General features: G+C 42.2%; 1 long non-coding RNA gene across 1 annotated transcript in view; it reads right to left on the minus strand.

The window, feature by feature from the left end:
- Positions 1-1,482: 1,482 nt before the first annotated feature.
- Positions 1,483-23,250, minus strand: part of LOC133470253 (uncharacterized) — a 90,405-nt gene continuing 68,637 nt past the window's right edge. The window contains exon 5 of the long non-coding RNA XR_009785931.1: positions 1,483-2,805. This is a non-coding gene — a long non-coding RNA (uncharacterized LOC133470253). The remainder of the gene's footprint in view (positions 2,806-23,250) is intronic.

Consider the following 23,250-nt stretch of genomic DNA (forward strand, 5'->3'; position numbering starts at 1 on the left):
AACATACAATATTCCTTGCTTCCTCTTCGAATGAAAGTTGCAAAGGTGGTCTTGCTTGCCTCTCCTACACTGTGTCTGACCATTGACTGGGGGTTTGACAGAGGACTGCATTGGCATTGTGTCAGCGGTGGAGCCCATAGAGTAGGGCCTGGGACTCAGAGACTGGGCTGAGAGCCCATAGCCTGGAGGCTGTAAGCCCGGCACTGCACCCGCTGGCCTCGACCATCCCAGTACAGCCCAGCCTCCACCAGCCAGGCCCAGCCTTGTTCGGCCCCCTCCTCCCTGTGGCCTCCCTGCACCTTCGCCAGCTGCGCTTTTCTAGCTCCAGCTGCTAGGTATATGTTTGTATGATGTCCGCCCCCTCCGTACCTCCTCTCCTCTTTCCTTTTTTTCCAAATTCTGCTTTTCCCTTATTTGCCCGTGCACTTGTTTTCTCATTTCTGATTTATCCTCTCACTGTGCGCTGGCCTCTTCATCTATTTTTTTTTTTTATCCATCCAGCCCTCCCTTGCCAGACACAGGGGTTGTAATAGTGCCCAGCAATTACGGAGTTGGCATGTGCTGCATTGTTTACTCACACTACTATTCCTACTGGACTTTATTAAAACACCATCTGCCATCAACCCTGAAATGGTAGAGAGGAAGTGGTCTAGCGGAGAAGGAGAGAAGTGGGAAAGAGAAGCACGAGATTTGGCAGCAGAATTGCAGGAAAATGGTTGGACTCATGCAGAGAGTGTGAGCTGCTGGTGTGGTCTCCTGTCTCAAAACCATCAGCAGTACAGTACAAGGCAGAGGACTAAGAGTGACGTTTACATTCCCTCATAGGATCCAACTGAAGTCTTATAAATTGAAGATGAGTTCAACCGAATTGAGCCGAATTTGGGTAATGGCATTTTTTTTTTTCATTACAATTTGTATTTTGGAGCAAATCAGGTGCTAAATAGCTCGTGGCATATTATCAGTATGGCCACACCTGTTATCAACTCTCTCATAACCCCCAATCTCCCCCTCCATCAAAACGGAGCCATGGTGGGTAATAATGTTACCGCACCCCCATGCAATGAAATTCAGATGATTACTTCATTAGTTGTAATTTGTTAGGGGACATGTCATTTCAGAGAAGATCAGGCATTGATTGGACAACCCGTGGAGAGGAGGCAGGCTGGACTCTGCACGTTGGATCAATTGAGTCAATTATTGCAGAGGTCTGGCTTCGACAGTTCTGACACATTGGGTGTGTGTTTCAGTGTTCACAAAATCTTTTGGCAACACGTGGTTCCTGGATATTATAGGAAAATGACTAAATGAATCATTTTTCATCTGATAGTTAAAAGAGGCGGCACGGTGGACGACTGGTTAGAGCGTCAGCCTCACAGTTCTGAGGACCCGGATTCAATCCCCGGCCCCGCCTGTGTGGACTTTGCATGTTTTCCCCGTGCCTGCGTGGGTTTTCTCCAGTTTCCTCCCACATCCCAAAAACACGCATGGTAGTTCACTCTAAATTGCCCGTAGGTGTGAATGTGAGTGCGAATGGTTGTTTGTTTCTATGTGCCCTGCGATTGGCTGACAACCAGTTCAGGGTGTACCCCACCTCCTGCCCGATGATAGCTGGGATAGGCTCCAGCACGCCCGCGACCCTAGTGTGGAGAAGCGGCTCAGAAAATGGATGGATGGATAGTTAAAAGATACATCATCTCGACGAACAGTTTGGTCAGGGAGTGACTATGAAAGTTATTCCATTAATTGTATGTAATTGTAACCCCTGCTGGATAGAGTATTTTATGTTTTTCGGATATTTCTGTTATGCACACTATGGTACAGTAGTAGCATGATTCTCGATGTTGACTGATTTGATTTGGACTTCAGCGCTGCGTTCAACACCACCACCCGAACTCCTCTCCTCCAAGCTTCTCCAGCTCAGCATCTCACCTGCCATCTGCCAGTGGATTTACAGCTTTCTGACGGGCAGGACACAGCAGGTGAGGCTTGGGGACACCACCTCATACACACACACCACCAACATCGAGGCGTCCCAAGGAAGTGTCCTCCGTCTGCTGCTCTTCTTTCTCTACACGAACGACTGCACCTCAACGCCGTCAAACTCTTGAAGTTTGCGGACGACCCCGCAGTCGTCGGCCTCATCAAAGACGGTGAAGAGTCTGCGTATCAACAGGAAGTGGAGCAGCTGGAGCTTTGGTGCAACTGACACAACCTGGAGCTGAACACGCTCAAGACCGTAGAGATGATCGTGGACTTCAGGAAGGATTCTTCGCGACAGCTGTCCCTCACGCTGTCCAAGTGGCCTGTGTCAACCGTTGAAATCTTCAAGTTCCTGGGAATTACAGTCACTCGGGACATGAAGTGGGGGACCAACACCAATTCCATCCTCAAAAAGGCCCAGCACAGGATGTATGTCCTGCGGCTTCCTGAGGAAGCACGGCCTGCCGCAGGACCTGTTGAGGCAGTTCTACACAGGAGTCATCGAATCAGTCCTGTGTTCATCCATCACAGTCTGCTTTGGTGCTGCCACAAAAAAGGGCAAACTCCGACTGCAATGGACAATCAAGACTGCCGGAAAAATCGTCGAGGCCTGGCATCTTATGTGAACTCTTTAGCTCTATATATAGCGCAGTATAGAATGTGCTTCTTTGTGTGCATGTGTGTGTGTGTGTGTGTGTGTCCTACCACACAGGCAGACACTTCGCTGGCAGCCCTCAGATGGCGATCTTGTCAGGGTAAAAGTTCATAGGTCAGACCAAAGTTCATTACAGCCTTCTATCTTATTCGCTATCATCTCCCCAGACACTGTCAACAAATAGACAGGAGAAGATCAAATGAAAGATGATGGCCATCTAAGCTTAACACATGGAACTTTGCAGAAGCACACACACATTAGCGGCTACTACATATTGTAAAATGTGGAGACGTCCATATACAGTGGAGCCTTGGTTTCCAAATGACCTAGTTTGCAAACAATCTGGTTTACGATCAAAATTTTCAAAGAAAAATGTCTTTGCACACTCTGGTTCCCCAACAGTCTTGGCATCAGTTTTGCTTTTTCTCATGCTGCGTAAACATCCATCATATGTCACATTTTTGCTCTAAATTAGCCCTTAGTATAGCCTAGTGATAGTTTTATTGAAAGCCTCAACATATTACTGTTGAGAACAACTCCGGAAATAATAGATAAACATGATAATGGGTTTTGTGATACTGCTGTGTAGTTTGGTTTTGCGAAATCTGTGCTATTGGTAATAAAAACAATAATCATTCACAACATAGGTGCACAAACAAGCAAACACCCACCAACACGACAGGAGAGATGGACGATGAAATTGAAATTTAAAATGGATTAATTTATTCCTATTAAAATTGTATTTATTATGTCTCCATTATTAGGTCATTGTGGGTATGACACGGAGGGTACTGGAAAGATAAACAAAACTACAAGTACTAACTTGTGAGGAACTTCTGATTGATTTATTTTTTAAATCAGAGCGTGAAACATCATATAAAATAAAACTAACCAAATCAATTCAGATGTTGCTGAACAATATCACTTCATGTAAAACCATTCCAATCATTCCGTACTCCTTATCGTCGAAAAAACATAACCTAAGTTACCGCAAGGTGTTTTGTTAAGTTAAAGTGAGCTGAAATATCCAAGTTTGGGCAGTGACAAAACGACACTGCATGTTCAAGCTGTTGTTTCTTCGTAGTCGTGTAATGGAAACACGTGTCACACGCGACTGTTACAAATCACTTTGATTGGCCCGTGAAGCCCAATCGAAAACTTTGTGCGTGCATGTGAATTTCTTGTGTCGTTTGATTGCTGAACTTGGGTCAAACATCGCTATGGTAATCGTGGTGGATTGGAAAATGATAATTATGAGTCTTCAATTAACCTAGCGCGCATGTTTTTGGGATGTGGGAGGAAACCGGAGTGCCCGGAGAAAACCCACGCAGGCACGGGGAGAACATGCAAACTCCACACAGGCGGGGCCGGGGATTGAACTCCGGTCCTCACAACTGTGAGGCAGATGTGCTAACCGTACTGATCTTCACTGTTAATGTCTTGTAAATCCACCAGCATAAATTTGCTCCAAATGTTAAAGTTTATAAGCACCCAAGGTTGTGTCCATCCATCGTTTTCTGAACGCCAGGTCAGCATATTTTATGCCTGAGGGATAATTGAGGTACCATTTTTGTTAGACTTTCATCGAACACTGTAAAGCACCACACAGCATTATAGTGGAAATATATATATATATATATATATATATATATATATGCTTGTGAGCCCTGGTAAAATCAAGATTTTAATTATCACTCAAGTGTATTTGAACAAGCAGCACAGAGAGCAAGGACAGAAGTATTGGGTCACTCGTCGGAAGGGAATACTGTGATGATCCCCGCTTTGCTGCCGTCTTCTGGGAAGACTTTCTACCAGAGTTTGGGGGTGCATATGTGGGATTTGTATTCCATTCGATCGTGTCATGTGAGAAGACCCGACTTACAAAATCTGCACAAGTTTGCAGAAGTCGGAGGCTCTTAAGTTGTTCCACGCTCAACTCATCCAAGCGTGTCTTGATGGACCTCGCTTTGCGCATGATGAAACAGAAAATAAGTCCATCGCTAAACTGTTCCCACATAGCTGAAGGCATGGAATTGGACAAAATATCTTCATAAGAAAGAGGAAGAATTACAATTTAGGGGTTCTAGCCTAACCCCTAATTTATGAATTGACGATTCAGAGGTGTGCCCCGAGACATTTGTCAAAAACAAGACCGGGGCGTCTTATATGTCGTCAGCATGTCTCGGTCGGTGATGGAGAGGCCAGCTGAGGATGGAGCCTAGTGGTCTGCGACATGTTCCTGCACCCTGTTACTCCCTCCCCTCTCCTCCCTCCGACCCGCACTGCCCTGCCTCCTACAAGCACCCTTTGTGTCGCCTAAATGGGGTTGGATGCACCCCTTTAACTTTGATTTCCATTCCCCATTGTCCGCCCATCGACTGGGAGGGTGACTCCATCTGTGCCTGCCTTGCATGGTGCCGTTCTTTCAAAAGGCATATGCTCCACATGTAGGAGCACTAAACATGCAAAAGAATGGTTGGAAGGAATAATGATATACAAGACAGGCCCCTCACTTTATAGAGGGAGAGAGCAAGGAAGAAAATGCTCTATTCATCAATTTATTGTATGGCCTTTAAAACTATGCAGCCTTTTTATGTATATTCAAGAGTGCAGAAGGGATTACACAAAAGCCCCCGCTGAAGTGATGGCGTTTTAAATTGCGGTCAAGCTGCTCCACTCGCCTCCTGAACCCCAAAAAAACCGCGCATGTGTGTTTTCAACGAAGGCGGACGCAGCCTGCCTATCGCGGGCCACAATGGAAGCCCCACAGAACAATTGATAACTGTTGGCTGAGGTGGCGCACTTAGGTCAGTTTTGACTTGGAAATGTGCAATATGCTGTGAAAACAGCCCCGTGTGTGCAACACACACACACACACACACACACACACTTCAGATCTTATCCCCACATGTGATAGAACCACTTAAGCTCTCATACAGTAACACACAAGAAGTCATTTCCCTCTCCAAACAAACTGCCGGGGCAAAAATTCCAAAAAGGGAAATTTGGTACTATTAATTATTCGTTACTCATTATTAAGATGGTATTGTTCCTTTAAGATTTCTATCTCTATCTAAGATTTTGGATTCAAGCTTTTTGTTCCCGTCCCGTCACGTTGGAATTATTGAAACCCAATTTAGTTGGAGAAATGACCTCATGCAGGGTGGGAAGCTCACAGCTTAATTTCATCTCACTCATTTCATTCTTCATTCATTGCCTCTTTCTTCCTGTCCATCAACCTTATCCTAATCTCTATTTATCCGCCCGCTCTCCCTGTATGACGCCCACTCTCTCTGGTAGGCCTCAGCCCTCCCTGCTCCTCTGCTTTATCGATTACAAGCCTATCGTACAAAACGACCTAATGGAGGGTCAGCTTTAATGTGATGCCTAGTGGGAGAATGAGGTGGGGGCAATCCACGGTGTCGGGGCAAGGGCCTGGCTTTAAACACCCCTTCCCCTTTTCTCTGCTCCCTCCCGCTGGGCTCCGCCTTGTCCCTCTTAGCCCCCTTCTCATTGGAAAGCGGGGGCCATGAAAAATCAACATTGCAGCCGTGGCACTCACCCCTTTTACAAGGCCCACCACCGGCTGCAGCGGCTGCCCATGTGCGAGGGTATTTAGTGGGGGCCTGAAAGCTGAAAAGAGAAGTGCCTGGATCAAATGTTTGACAGGGGAGCGGGGGGGGGGGGGGATGTAAGAAACAGAAGGCGCCGTCTCAGGAGGGGTGCTGAGGCCCCGGCTCGTTTTATAGACTCCCCTCAAAGAACGTGATTACAGATCATTATCCAATTGAAGCAGATTGATGGGCTGGGGTCAAAGTAATATAGCTCATAGTAGCTCGGCAAAAAGGGAGGGGGTGATCTGGGGAGGACGGGGCAGTGCTGAAGTGTGTGTGTGTGTGTGTGTGTGTGTGTGGTGGGGGGGGGGTGAAGATGGTATAATGACCAGATTGTCACACAGAATAGGGAATTCGGAGGGGGAGAGAGGCAGAGAAGAAGGAGTGAGACAAGCAGGAAAAGTTGTTGAATAAAAGAGTGCAAGGGGGATTTTCTTTTCCTGGAATGGCTTGACGAAGTGATGACGCAGAGGAGAGATGTTGGATTGGTTTTGTCACTCCACAGACCGACAGGATTGTGTGCCATTTCCATTGATTTTCTTACAGAGAGTACACAATCGATTTGAATCCCATACAAGAGTTTAGCAAAAACCTTGTCATATTATTCAGTCAGGTTGACACAATCAGAGGCAGACAGATGCGCAAATATTTTTTGAGGCAGATGCTCAAGCCAAAAACAAAGGGCACACCGCCAAAAATATTCATGCAAATAAGAAAAAACAGTAGTGTTTATTTATTACTGTTTATGCAATCGACACAGTGGATAATACAACAATTAACAAAGGAGGTGAAAGAAGGCTACAGTTGAAATAATTAGTCCACAAACCCCTGTTTCTCCCGTAAAAAATAATACAATTCATGACAGAGGGAGTATTGTTGTTGTTGTTGTTTTAATATTGATGAATGAAGAAAAACAAATTTGGCTGCAGCAAAAGGGGGCACATTTTCCATTCAGAACAAAAGAGCAATTACTTGACCCTCACCTCGTGCTTATGTGTGCACATGCCTGCAGACAGGTATAATTTTAGTTTTTATGTTTATTATCCATCCATTCTCCTCACAAGGGTCACGGGAGTGCTGGAGCCTATCCCAGCTATCTTCGGGTGAGAGGCGGGCTACACCACCTTAACCCAAATAATGGCACTGAAGACACTTTTTTTTTTTTAACCCTCTTTCCTGTTGGAGTAATTGTACAGTACGATTCTGCTTTTTCAGGCACTACAGTGTGCAGACAAAATGTTGATATATTTTATTGCATAAAGGTGAGGGGTCAAAAAGATGGGTGCAAGTATATGTTCAAGTCGAAGACTTATCGGATACGTTTGAAGTCATTTGCCAAATGTGATGTTTCGTCAAACAAATGTGACTTCATGGGATAAAACACACAGTTCGTGCACATCGAGGACGGCGGCAGCATGCCTTGCGATGGTATGTCATGATGTTTCATCTATGAATCTGATGCATTCATTAAATGGTTTGTTTGCGGAATCACGGTTCTGGTGCTGGACTCTCGGAACAGTGGAGTGTCTTCATGTACAAAAGAGAGCTTATGGGCCATGGTTACGGAACTAAATGGCCTTTTCATGTTGGCTGAGAAGAAGAGCCAGTAAATGTCTGTTCATTGATTTTTGAATTAAAGATGTAAAGTTTGAGGATGGCATCCGTCAGCTTTAGATCTATACTGACATCACATTGAGGCCTATTTCCCCCTAATATTACAAGCTTTCCAATAATGATTGCATCAAATCACGTATGAAACAGAAAGGATTATGACTTTGCATCAAAGGGAAGAGAACATGCAAAAGATTGTAACATCATTTTGAAACAAAGTCTATAGTCCCACATGCCTTCATATCTTACTTCTGTGCAGTTGTGAAACAGGTTCTCAGAGTGCATGTGTGTTTGCAAAGACAATACAATTAAAGCACTGTTTTGGGTTAGGTTAGTATGGATAACATGTCACCTATACCCTTTTAAGTCGTGGACACAAACATGTCAATAGTCTTCATTTGGATGTATTCATTTTTGAAAATGAGCATTTAGTTATTTTGTGCATGAGAGACGATCGTGGTTGCTAATTCTAGGTCTGCAGCCATGTCTTTGGCTTCCTGGTGTCCGTTTTCCTGCGATACGCAATATATACCGTTTGTCGTTTTTTTTTTTATGCTTAAGCTTATCGTCTTCCTGTCAGCCATTTTAGAAATGAGTTCATTGTTGGATAGCTATCAGAAACAGAGAGCTGTGATTGAATTTCTTGCTTTGGCTGAGAAAATGTGTTGTCATCAATGATGACATCATGATGATGTCATCCATGGTGACTCGATGACCTTCTCTGATCAGTGCCTCAACCCTAGCACTATTCCCAAGATGAAGAACCACTGAAGATGGTTCTGCCGGTCCTTGGCTTGTCACAGAGGTCCCTCAAAGCCGGCTCCTGTTCTTCGCCTTTGATCCTGGACACCCACTTTGTCACTGCGCTGTAGCCTATTGCAGCTTCTCCAAACACATTTCGCAACTGTTGACGAAATTTGAGCCAGGAACAAATTCATTCACTTTAGGCTACTATTTTATGTAATAGAGAAAACAATGTTTTGGAAATCACCCAGCGTCAAACAGATTCCGTTTTAACTTTGGAGGTCCGACAATATACAGGTATTCATCTGTTATATTTATTTATTTATTATTATTATTATTATTATTATTATTTTTAACATAAAAAATAAATACTACTCATCATTATATGATTTACAGCTCCCTGTGGCTGGTTAAAATAATAAAAAAGTAAAACATTTGAAAAATGTCAGAGTGCTGCCTAATCCGGCCCGGTAAGTCAATTAAAGCATTGCGTAAACAAGCCGTCTTTGAAGACTGCACACATTTTAGCTGCAGCTCGGTGACCTGCATGCTAAACCCAGTTACAGGCGAAAAAAGAAGCAGTCCTGATTCCCTCTACGTTACACTTAGTCAGATAATTGGAAATTCGAGGGCATTAACTCCAACGGGATTAAACAGGGGAATTAAATATGTTAATCCCCAAAATAGGTAAATAGCCTCTGTGATACAATAACCAATTTCTAGGGTTTTCCTCCCCTGAGGAAACGTCTGCCTTTGAACGCACACAAGCAACCAGAGACGCATATATACATACACGCACACACTCATACACTAGTTTGGCACCAACTGTAATGAAATTCCACTTTACATATGTAATAATACTCAGTTTTGGTTGACATTTAGAGCTTATACTTATTTTAAAGTTTAACCTTACAATAAGGGTAGGGTTATTGAAGATATACGTATATATTGCTTGCACATTGTTTTTTTTAACAAGTCAGCTCATGATTTGTTAAGGCTTAATAAACTGCCTCCAGAACTGCTGGCCAAATTTACCTCCACTACTTCGGCCTCATTGCTAGTTATAAACGGTCATTTATAACGGTCACGAAAAGGCTCCCTTTTGCTAAAATATAAATGGTTTTGGCTCAGAATAGATAACTATCAAGCAGGTGAATAGGTTATACAGGTCAAATAGAGAGTCAACACTCACTATTATAACAGTTGTTTTACTGATTTACACAGAGCAATTTATAATACCCTTATTGTAAATTGCATTTTAATTTAATTTAATTTATTACTGTGGTTGCAGTGATGTCAAACTGTACTGTATCACATTGAGGTGTGTTTCTAATGTTTGGGTTGTCTTATTTAGTTACAGAAGTAGTTCAAGTTATTAAATGACTTCAAGTAAATTAAAACAAAAGCATCATTATCTTTGTTAATCATCGTAGATGTTATTAGAGAGAGTCACGGATGGTGAAGTGGTTCGCTTTGATTGGTTCCCACTCAGTGACGATGTGAGTGTGTGTGCGTGTGTGTGTGTGTGTGTGTGTGTGTGTGTGTGTGAGTGTCTGTCTATACAGTATATGGATAAATGTCTCCCATGCTGAAACAGCCACACTTAATGTCCTATTTTCAAAAAGTTATTGATGATTTCAAATTTTGGCCATTCATAGTAAAGGAAAAACGTATTGACAAAGCAAACAGTGGCGGTCCACTGCAATACACTTCTTGCATAACAAATGTAAAGACAAATGTGCATAATGGTAAAGGTATACAGCTTCATAAAAATCCATTTATGTTGCCTTTCAAACTGTGGATAAAAATAAATAAAGGAGAAAGTTGGGAGGGTTACCTTAAAAATGTATTCCGATACAGTTACTAGTTACCTGTTAAAAAATGTAGTCAAGTAATGTAATCCAAGTACCGTCATTTCTTGTGTGTAATGCGCACTCATGTATAATACGCAACCCCAAAGTTGACCTCAAAATTCTGTAAAACACTTCTACCTTTGCAAAATTCATTTTTACAATGCATGATTTTGCTTCTACCCATATGATCAAAACATGAAGTATTGTCTGTATTTTGTTAGGTTTTTTTCAAATAATTATTCTGAAGTTAACCACTTTATTTATACGCGCAATACTTTTTTAATTTACTTGCTTTTATTTTGAAATTCACAGCCCTACTTTTATTGAGTAAATTTGAAAACACACAGTTGTGCTCATATGTTTGATTACCGAGGCAGAATTTTTAAGATGGGTAAAATTCTTTAAAGAAAACATGAAGGTCTAGGTGAAACACATTTAATTTTATTTTAATGGGATTCAAATTAAACGTTCAAGCATTTCAGAAAATCATAAGCAGTAAACAAAGCCTAACCATAAAGAAATTAATGGTGGTTGTTGTTCAGTCATCAGTCATATTTAAATAGAACAAGATTTCACAAATTCTGCCAGGTTATGTAAACCTATGAGCACAACTGTACATATGCAGTCATACGTACCCCTGTCATATTGGAATGAAAGTGTAGGCTCCACCTTTTTTATAACCACTCGGTGGCGGTGGCATATTAGATTGAACGTGTACACCTTTCTCATAACCTCTAGGTGGCGGTGGCATTTTGGAATGAAAGTGTACAGCTTTTTCATAACCACTATATGGCGGCATACATTTATATAATGTGAATGTTTCTTTCCATTTGCCCCATACGTATGTATAATGCGCACTATTGACTTTTGACAATTTTCGGGGGGAAAAAACAATTTCAAAAATCAATACACGAGAAATTACGGTGCCACAATTTTAAAGTAATGTAACTAAATGACTTTCCATCACTTTTGGATGACTCCAACACCAAATAAGATTTAAAAAAAAAAATCAATATCAGTAAATCAAATATATTTTCTGTCTTGTTCTGTAAATGTTTGATATGCATGTTTTTGTAATGCGGGAGTGGGGAGGAACACAGAGCACTCAAATCCAAAACCTCAGAACTGTAAGATAGATGTGCTAACCTCATAGTCACCGTGCTGCTAGCTTCATAACCAAGTTTTTCAAACCTGTCCACATGACTCAGTGTGTGATATACCAAGTGAAATGACAAAAAAGAGGACTAATTAAACTTATGAAGACAGCCTTTTCAGTTAGCAGTATCTTAACTCCTCCCCTCACTGATGCACACATAGGCACACACACACACACGCACACACACACACACACACACACACACACCTTATGATACAATGATGCGTCGCTAACTCTGGAAAAGATTGGGCCTCAAATCAACAACCGGCCTCTCTCCGCATTAAAATTGTAATCTTGCAAAATTAGACCAATTTTTAATAACTGCACCTGTAATACGATTACCTATTTTTTTTCTGTACCTGTAATGAAATACACTTTTCTGTATTCTTCTTACGTAATCCCGTTACATGTATTCCGTTACTCCCCAAGCCTGATCAAAGATCCTAACTACTCACCCATTACATTCTTTGTACAATCATAATAACGGTAAAGACATGCAGTAGTTCGGACACGTTGGCAAATTCATACATATTTATTCATATGTCGGAAATAACACCATTTATTTGGCTGTCTGCTATTGTGCGCATACAAGATGGCTGCCTAATGCTGGAACTTCAACTCACAGAACCCTCTGGTATAATTGCAACAAAATAATGAGGCTCTCTAGTGGCATTAGCGGTAAAAACAGCTCGAGTGACAAAGAAGGACCATTTCTAGAGGAAATTTGCCTCACGCAAATGTCTCAGACCGTGTTGAAAAGCGCGTCTGCCGCTTGCTCTTACACACAAACCAGCTATGCACACGCGAGTCAAAGTGAGAGTCCTGCGCTCGAGGCAAGTTCTCCTGTGGTGCTTGCAAGGCCCTGTGGCTGACTCTTGAACCTGTTCTCTCAGGTCGGACTCTTTTGTTCCAGAGATCATTACCTCCGTCGCTCCGCTCGCGCGCCCCCTGAGACCGGTTGGTCGCTATGTGTTCACGCGTCTGGTAATTATAGCACGGTCCTGGATGCCGGCGTGTCGTGGTTTAGGGACTCGAGAGAGCGAGTGTGTATGATGTACTGAATTACATTGTACCGCAATGTGAGCGTGCCTGTGATGGAGTAGGGATATTAAAGTTTGCAAAATAGGAATAATTCCAATGCTCAAAAAAGGGGCCAGCGTAAATTGAAAAAGAGAGGGGCATCGCCTTTGGAGATGACAACAGAGAGCTTCATTGTGACGAGCGCCTGGACTTGAAACAAATTCAATGAAAAACTGCAAACAATGTCAACCAAGACTTCTAGGGAATTAGTTGTGGGCAAACATGAAGTTTGAGTTCCAACTTCAAAGTTGTTGTTTTTGTTTGACACCTCAGGCCAATTGTTGACCACCCCTCGGACGTTTAGGTCTACGTGTGTCCAAAGATCAATGTCTTGGAGGGGAAGAGTAAAGAAAAGGGTAAGAAAGGGGCAAAAGGAAACACTGAAAGAGAGAATGCAGGACCAGAATGGACAACAGTCAAATTCAATAAAGTCATTTTTCCTGGCTTTGCGATATAGCAAAAGTATTTTCCCATGATATTCCCTTTGCCGTATGTTTTGTCCCTCTCGCTATTCTGCAATTCCCCCATTTTTGCCTACAGGGCATGCAGGATGGCATCAATACTCTCATTTTGCAACACGAAACCTTCTATTTAATCCATTAGTCTACGAGTGATGGATGTCACTCTGCAAAGTCCACAAAGGGAACAAAACATGCCAAAGCTCTCAATATTACTCCTGACATACTCGATTAGGCCTATTACACATAATGGTGCCAAATAAACAGCAAATTAAGCATTGGGGAATTATTGCTGCCCTCCACCGGGAAGAGGATTGGGGGGGAATCAGCTAAGTTTCTTATCTCGCAGCAGCTGAAGGAGGAACCACACACACAGTCCAAGTTGCACTTATCAGTCATTAGACATTTAAATGTTTTCCCAGAGAGAAATGAGATTTCGAGAGCAGTTAAGAAGATAAACCACGAGCGCTCCCTTCAAAAAGGGGACAAGTGGATTTTGAGACCCGCAGTGCGAATATTGATATTAATGCAGTACATAATTATAAGGACAGTCCTATTTCCAAAACAACGTAAGTTGTCTTTAAACTGCGGTCTGCAAAAATCATTCTCGCTTATTTGTGCATGTGTGGACATGTATTGTACTTCAACCACGATAATAAAGATTTTTTCATTTTTCAATGAATCTGACTGGAGTCAAAACTGAGCTTCGAGCTATTTACTGTACATATAGTGGGCACATCTACCTCACAGTTCTGAGGTCGAGGGTTCAAATCCGGGCTCCAGACTTCCTGGGTGGAAGACTCTAAATTGTCCGTAGGTGTAAATGTTTGCTTTTGTGTTTGTGCCCTTTGATTGGCAGGCGAGCAGCTCAGCGTGTACCCAGTCAACTGGGATAGCATATATATGTAATTATATATTATATATTATATATATATGTCATATATATGTGGCCATTGCCCACAGCCTGAAACAATTATCCACTCTCATCCTCATCCGCTTATTCCTCGACAATCGTACCATGGTTTTGTGGTTCTATAAAAAAAAAAAAAATAATAATAATAATAATAAAGCACAGTATATTGAAAATGGATCTTCAAAACCCGAAATCAAGAAACACAATCGCAACGAGCTATGGAAACATGGGCTACGAAGACGGACGACAATGCAGCAACAAGGACTGAAAGAAACCAGGGAAGTAAATGCGACAAATTGACGAGACAACGAGGAACACCTGGACAAGACACGAGCGGCTGGAGGGAGCTGATTGGTTGTGACAATGTAGAGGCCTGATGAGAACAGGTGGAAACAAAAAAGCTAATGAGCAGGACAAAACATTGACTTTGACACGGGATAAAACTAAAACTACATATTATTCAACAACAACGCAGACCACGACGTGCGTTACTTAGTCGCTTCGTGTGCAGCGAAGAGTCTCCGACTGTCATTTTTTTTTAGCGATACTCCAACTATATTCTTGGACCACCTCAATCTTATTCTCTTAAGATGACGACATTATTCACATGACATTTAAACTTTATTCTCGTAAAATTACAACATTGTAACTTGATTTTTACAAGACTATGTCTTTTTACTCATAATGTTTCAACTTTCGTCTCGTAAAGTTCTGATTTGGTCTCATAACATTTCAATTTTGATATTGTAAAATGACGGCTTTATTATCGTAACATTGCAATTTCGTACTTGTTAATTCCTCATTTAATTCTAGAAGCATTTTAACTCTACTCTGGTATAATAATGACTTTATTCTCATAACATTTCAACATTATTCTCATAATATTATGGCTTCATTCTCAAAACATTTCAACTAACCTCATTTTAAACTTCATTCCCGTGAAAGTCCAACTATATTTATTTTCGACTGTTCTCGCAAGATTACGACTTTATTCTGGCCATATTTCAACTTTACACTCGTCCTTGCTTCGCTCGTACAATTTCATCTTCAATCTGTCAAAATGACAACTTCATTCTTCTAGTATGACAGTTTGAACGTCATAACGTTACTTCTTTTTTTCTCGTGCAGTGCAGAGTGGGGCAAACAACGCATTTAATGAATTGCGGAAGCGTGTTGGAACAACACTCACGGGCTTGGTGGTTCACAGCGGAACAAATTGTACAGCACACTGAACAAACTTTTATGAGGTTCACAAAACAGCATCCCACCCTATAGAAGTGGGCATGGGGGGCATGTGTCATTTAGGGAAATGAACACAGGGTAAATAAGGGGTGTCTACTTGCGGTCCGAACAGGAAATACTATGCAGGGGACCGCTAAAGCATTAGGAAGATGGGGAGGGTGGCTTGAGGAGGGTTAGGCTTTGGTAAGAGGGAGGAAATAACTGAACAATTAGGACCTTATTTAATAGTCTGCTCTCTCGCTCTCCTCTCAGGCGGTGATCACAAAGGAATGTCCAGTTTGGAAACCGCAAGTCACCTCGGAACATGGGAGCATTTGCCCCAAGTGTTTCCTGTTACAATCAAAAATGTATGTCGAGTATGCGAACCGAGGCCCCCGCGTGTTTGAACACACATGCACAGCCACCCGCTGGAGCAACTTCAACGACAGTATTCTGGGTTTGGGAGCCGTCGCAGCAAAATTCAGCGCAATCACAACCTGAGCGTTATTAAAGCACACGTGTGGCTAAAAACAGTCTTGTGGTGCCAGGCAGGCCCGTGATAGGAGTTGGGGAAGTGGTTGCATGGTGACAGCCACAGGCAGATATGTGCTAATTTTATTCATTTACCTCCCTCTCTGGATAATTGTTTGTGTCAACCAGCAATGGCTTGATAAAGGATTTCACGCCGCTGAAAACAGTTACACGGCTACTTTGGAAGGTGATCGTCAGAGACGATTATATTTATCACCTGCTTTCATATCCGTAGCGTGGTGTAAATTGATTTCTTCGCTGACGATCACTGTCAGCGTCAGCAAGGTGAGAGGGGTTCTATAAACAAATGAGACATTTTACAATTGCATAATGTTGATGAAACATTACTTTTGATGACATTTTTCTTTACACTGTGCTTCATTTCTTCAAAACACCACTCGCAAAGCTTTAAATTCCTCTTTACGTCAATAAGGAAAGCATCTTCAGAAACTCCTCTCGGGGAAGTATGCTTTCATTCGAGCCTTTGTGTGACATTCTTTCGGGAAATAATTCGTGGAGTAGTTCCACCTCCCTTTTATCACTATTCTAACACTACTCCATATTTGTAGTGGCTTTCCAGTGCACTGTGTGTGTGTGTGTGTGTGTGTGTGTGTGTGTGCGTGCGTGTGTGTTCTCAGCTTGACTGGGCAAATGCATTGGATGGACACTTTCATTCCCATAACTCTGCAATGTCGGGCCTGACTGACACAAAAAGTTGTGCACATTTAAGACGCTGTCGCCACAACCATTCCCCCCCCCCCCCCCCCCTCACTCACTGCTAGGCCCAAAAATAAATCTTTCCACGCCAATGGCTTTTAACAGAAATCTCCCAAATATAAAAAGCCAAAAATGAAGGTTATAAAAGCACATGCTATAAGTGTGAGACAATCAGAAGCTTGAATAAAGTCCCTTCTAGAAAAGACATGATAGCACTCATAGTGAATTGACTACTAACAGCAAAGTGGAGTTCAATATGAAGTAAAAAAAAAAAAAAAATGAATACGATATTAACACAAAACTAATACTGTATCACAAATTTTTTTTGTAAGAATTAGACATAATGTAATCAATAATGGTGAAGACATGCTGAGGTTCCTTTTGAAAATCAATTAGTTTGACTGATATGAGTATTTGGCAGTTGTTATCCATCAAAAGGTCATCATTGTTGAAAGTAATATTTTTCTAACTTTTAATGCCAAAATGACAAATGAAGTTTCATGATTTGCATCATGTTTTCTGAAGATGCTAATTACATATATTCATCCATCCATTTTCTTCACCGCTGGAGCCCATCCCAGCCATCTTCGGGCGAGAGGCGGGGCACACCCTGAACTGGTCGCCGGCCAATCGCAGGGCACATCGAAACAAACAAATGTAAATTGTGCAACTCCTGTTTTTTTTATGAAGCGCTTTGTCTTCACCGTGATGCACTTCTGTCTTTATCGTCATATAAGAAGTGTATTTCAGTGGGCCACCACCATTTGCTCTGTCAATAATCATTGCCTTTACTATGAATGCCCATTAAAATTTAAATCATCAATAACATTTTGAAAATAGGAGTTTACACGTGGCTGTTTCTGCACGGGAGAAATGTACCCATATAAAACCAAAGAGGCATAAAAAAAATAAAATAATTGCGAAATTATTATTATTATTATTTTGTCTTTAGCGTTATTGATCAAATGATATGAAAATGGCACATTGAGTAAAAGCAACTCAGACCTCTTTGCTCTGCAGAGGCTTTCAGAAGAGGATGTGACATTGGAGGGCAGTTGCCTTCCTTGAATGGAATGAATGGTATGGAAGTGTAGTGACCGTTCATGCATCCGTGCCCCACCCCCTCACTCATTTCTTCAACTTAAGGCAGCACAGATGGGGAAATAAGAGCTACAGAGGGCCATCAGATAGGGCGTATAAAACAGGAGAGATGAAGTGCGGTGAGTAAAGGAGACGGAAGCGAAAGAAAAAGAAAGACGGGATAAAATAGAGAGCGAGAGGGGGACTCTTGTTACTGGGCCACTGGAGTCGGAGGGCAGTGCAGCGTGAAATAAGGGAGAGCAGCAGCTGAACCAGAAACAACCCAGGCTGCTCATTACAAAAGGCCCGGGCCTGACTTTGCAGCCTTCGTGCACGGAGAAAACAAATCAAATACTTGCACACAAACACACGTGAACACGCGCACACCGGTCCCGGTCCCGATGAAACCGAAAGAGGGATGTGTGCCATTTGGTGGCACACATCATGCAATGTCATGTCAGGTGACTCGTTACACAGCATTATGCGCAAAGGAGTCCAGAATTGTGTGTACTGCAAAAATGATTCCATAAATTCACTGTTTTCATTTTTTCAATTTCAACAATATAAAGAGTACATTGTGTGACTTGGGCGGTACCCGCAATGGTACCCGCAATGGTACTGCTTTTGTACCCTCGACTTGACTTATGGACAGTCCACCTGGTCCCGGAAAAGAAAAGCAACAGTTACCTTGAAGTCCAATAATTATCCTGATGCACTTCAAAAAAAAAAAAAAAAAAAAGTACTTCATTTGATTATCGGTTTCACATGATTAAAATGTAACAAACTGAAGTAATTTTCCCTTCTCCACAAAAATAATAGACTGATACATTTTTCTTTTAACACATTTGCGCAACCGGTATACATGGTTGAATTAAGTAAATGTATTCTTATTATTTTTTTCTTGTCACTGTCAGCACACTCACAGAATTAGTCATTTTTCTTCTTTAACGAGCCATTTTTTTTCAACCACTACTATAAATTCCCCCTAGAAATCTATCTATCTGTCTGTCTATTTGTCTGTATGGATGTGTCCACACCGATGGCTTTTAATAGAAAGAACCTGTATGTAGAGTATCAAGCAACTACGTTATGATTGCAAAACAACACTATTTCAGCCAATCAGAAGCCAGAGGAAAGTCAATTCAAAAAAAAAAAAAAACACAAACGCACTTAGTCATCTAATGGAATATTTGGCATTTGTGTTTTCTTCGTTAACACCTGAGCTGCTGCCTTTAAATGCACATTAAAAAAAAAATTTTATACTAATAATAATATTAATAATGTGCCTTATATGGATTATCACACATTCATGCATCCAGCCAATTTCTGTACGGCTTATATTCACTATTATTAATTCGAATAAAGACTTGATACGAATACTTCACTGTTATGGTCTGTTCTGTAATTTTAGATAAAAGACATTTAAAAATGTTACCAATTACATAAACAGATGATCTGACATTTACGGATTTGTTTTAAAAGAACATTTGAAAAACATTGACACAAATTAAAATGAAAAAATGAATGACAATATTTTCCTTAATGCCTTCTCAAAATACCACTCCTCTTTTTTTTGTGTTTTTTTTTTTCATTTTCAATTGAAAATTGCAGCGTCTCCTGCTCATCTCGCCACATGTTCTGTGAAATACTGCCCTCTCCTGGCGCTCCACGTAAGGACTTTTACAAATGTGGTGACTCGGACACACGTGCACGCACACGCTCACGCGCGCACACACGCTGGCCTCTGAGGGCATGGGGGCGTGTTTTATTGCAAAGTTTTCAAGCCATGTGTGGTTATCAGTCTTAAGTACAACAAAAAGCTTGTGTAACTTGATTGACTTTTAGATGTATATTATTTATTTTCTTGTTTTTTCCCTTGCGCACGTCACTACTTTTTGTCTCCTTTAGTGTGTGTGCGTGTGTGTGTGCGTGTAACTGCTGCACTAAAGCAATTTCTTCCAAAGACTTGATTGATATGTATCCATTTAAAACCACTTTGGACTGATTAAATACGTGATATAGAGTCAATAAAGATGAAAAAGTTTCCAAACTATCTCGAATGTGCGTCAAAAAGATTTGCCCATATTTTGCTGATTGGCAACTGAAAAGGATAAATCAATTAAGGAATGAATCCAAAAATGAACAAAGCAAAGCCAGCATTTTCAGGGTCGTGTTGATTTTTTTTTTTTTGTTGAATTCATTATACTCACGGGTGTCCACAAAGGGGGAACTCGAACTCCTACTTTGTGTTGCACACATCATGCAGGCATGCGACAGGAGATTCAAAGAGCTTCGCAAAGAGCGATCCACCACTTCAGCTGGGGTGCTGGGGACAATCAATGCCTTGCGTAAGAGCACCTTGACAGTAGCCAGGAAGCAAACGAGCATCTCTCCAACAACCGGTTGTCTTTTTGTTTGGATTTTTTTTTTACATACATTTTGGTGAGTAGTGGGACTTCAACGCCCGTCCTGCGCCTGCAAAGCCAAGTCCTTACTTGACTGAGCTACTGCCACCTTAAATCTTACATTGAAACCATTACGCGGGACTTTATTCTAATTGGTTTTTCAAACCACTCGAATATTAACACTGTAACACATCAATTGCGCAACAAGTTAACTTAACCGATTCAGCAGTTTTACGATTTATGAGAGAAAGAAAGGCTAATTCTGTGTGTGTGTGTGTGTGTGGCTTCTCTGTATAGTAAAGTTGTAATTCAATACTCCCCAGTCGGTGCTTCGCATGCTTTCTCCAGAGCACAGTCGTGTTTCACAGAATGCATCTCCGGCATGGAACAGGTTGCGCATCACGAGGTCTGTTGAAGGCTGAAGTGTGAAAATAAACATTTCCACCGTACTACTAATGATCTCCGTCTTTGTCTTCCAGAGCAGTGAGCTTCATTTCCAGCTTTCATTTGAATGTGTCTTCTTAGTCCGCTTGTTATGATTGGGGAACGAGCTCCAGCAGAGCATCTGCTGAGTGAAAATGTCCGATTCTCTGATTGAATTTTGGAGGATTTCAGCAGGGACTGTCCAGTTCTGGCCCTTTTTCCCGCGAGCTGGCCCGACTACTGTTTGTGTTGAAACATGCATTTGAGCCGGATTCCCCTGAGGATTCATTTCTCTCACAGGGGGTCAATTGCCTCTCACTCCATCGCCCTCCCCAATGCAGAAATCTGCTCATGGAGGGGGAGTTGCAATTAGACAGATTTTTCCTGTTTGGGTTAAGGTGCCTCATTGGGGTCAAAGTTGGAATTAGCCACTATTAAGGACCGATAACAAAGAGACGCTTCGGTGTACAGCTCATGCACACAGAGGTTCAACGCGCCCTTTACTGTACGCGAGAAAGTGCGGTGACCACTTTGGTCGCTATGGATACCAATACCTGTTTCATCTGAGTCCCTCTGCGTCTCTCCTCCGTAGTCGGCCGAGCGCTGAGCAAATACTTGCTCTTTACCTTCCTGGTTGCCTTTCAATATTTGGCAGCGCGGCAGCGGGGGGGATCAAAATGTGTGTGTCTGCTAAATGTCAGGGGGTAAAAAGAGGTTGCGTTTTAGAACGCCGCACACCGTCGAGTACCTGCCGCTGAGCCGAGCAGCGGGGAGGAAGTTTCATCTCGGTTTGATCCGAAGTGGGAAAAGGCTACGAGCGCAGCTGCGATCATTAACGTTGTGTCTGACTCCAGAAACATACGTTACGCCCCCACTCCAATACAGAAGAATGGTGGACAATCCACGCTGTACTAATAATTAGGAGGCGAATTATTTAAGGTAAGGCATTTAGTACGGGTGGGTATTTGCTTATATACATGGGTTTTACAATAACGCTAAATATAGAGGACAGTGCCGAACAACTTCATTCGACGAGCTGTCACAAAAAGGAGATGATCCGGCAGAATGAAGCGCTTCGATGCGGACATTTCGGGGAGCTTTCAAAGTCTTACCATTTGGAATTTCAACGAGGGTCACAGGTGAGCTCGAGCCCAACCCAGTTGAGTTTCGACGACAAGCGCGATACACCCTGATTATTATAAATTCAATTATCAATTATACAGAATTGCAAACAGACTTGGACATTTTAGAACCCGAACACATCAGAAATCAAGCAAGCGTCGCTCTGCTATAAAACTCCTATTTGTTAAGATTTGCATCGTGATTGATATATATTTTTCATCTCAACATTGCATGAATGCGAAGTCAAACTTGCCTGGACACGATTCAGTTGCATTTGTCACCTGTGGGGAAAAAAAAACTCTTTTGTCCAAAAATCCTTTGCGGAAACCTTTGCTTTACAAATACCTTTTCTGCTGTCTCCCGTGCTAATGACATCTAGCGTAACACAGTGAGGTGTCAATCATAATAAAAGGTAATTATAGCCATTTAGTGCCATCACTACTTGTTTTTCCTGAGGGGGTAAAGGCAAGTGTCTATTTAGGCCATTGTTTGTATATTTAATGTGATCAAGACTATGACGTCGACATGTATGCCAGCGTATTACGAGGTACGTTGCAGTGAACGTGAAACATTTTACAAGGTTCATATTGCATTAAAACAAAAACAAAACAAAGAACCGCTCATGGAAGAAAAACAATCTGCACAAATAAGAGCATTTGTAATAGCGCCACCTGGTTTGTGGGTAGGAAGAGCGCTAACAGGGCAGACAGAGTGACTCTTGCCGGTTTGGGGTTACGGATGACATCAAATAAGGTTGGGGTTCTATGTGAAATGGTCCCAATGAGCGTGACCAGTCATGGGAAGTATCTTTTGCCTCCAGGGAATGAAAAAAAAAAAGACAGGAAGCCCCCACGAACCACTGCGGGCCTCCTGCTCCTCCTCCATGCCACTTGGCCTTTGCCTTGACCGGGTACGTGTACGTCTACGTCTGCGTGCGTGCGTGCGCCCGTTTGACTGCGCATGTGCATCTTGTCCTTGTTGACGGTCTCTGTGCGCCATTGGAGGCGGCTGATGCTATCTCACGGCAGTATTGTGGCAGCCCCTGCTGTGAATAATCAAAGGCAGCTGTTTGGAAAATACCAGAGAAGCCTAATAGGAAGCACTGATGGCCTGGATTTACTCTTTACCCAACAAGCCCCCCGCCCCCCGCCCCACCCCCCTCGCCCCCCGCCCCACCCCCCTCGCCCGTACAGTAGTGGATGTCAATGACTTTGTTGCAGCGATTTATGATGATTATGATGATTATGATTATCTTTTGTGTCACATAGGTTGTATTGAAATGATTTCTTGATTGAACAAGGGCTGGAGGTAATCCGGCTCGGGTGTGCTCAGTGAAAAACAACTCAGCTTTCCAAAAAACATGATTAGCCACAGTTAATTCATGACACACACACACACACACACACACACATACACCGGACCAGGTAGCTTTAGTTTCCCCCCCCCCCGAAGTAAAAGCACCATTAAAAAAAATGGCATTTTATGTTTACTTGGGTTATCTTTGTCTGATATTTGCATTTGTTTGATGGTCTTCAACATAAAAGTGGGGAAAGTGCAAAAAAAAAGTAAGAATGTGAGTGCGAGAGGAGGTCAAATACTTTTTCACAGCACTGTATATTGTTCCTATGTGTCGTGTACTGTTAATGAAGCAAGTCTCCCCCCCCCGCCCCCTTCAAGCCACAGTGTA

The sequence above is a fragment of the Phyllopteryx taeniolatus genome, chromosome 20 (genome assembly GCF_024500385.1).
Source record: "Phyllopteryx taeniolatus isolate TA_2022b chromosome 20, UOR_Ptae_1.2, whole genome shotgun sequence".
Lineage (NCBI taxonomy): Eukaryota > Metazoa > Chordata > Actinopteri > Syngnathiformes > Syngnathidae > Phyllopteryx > Phyllopteryx taeniolatus.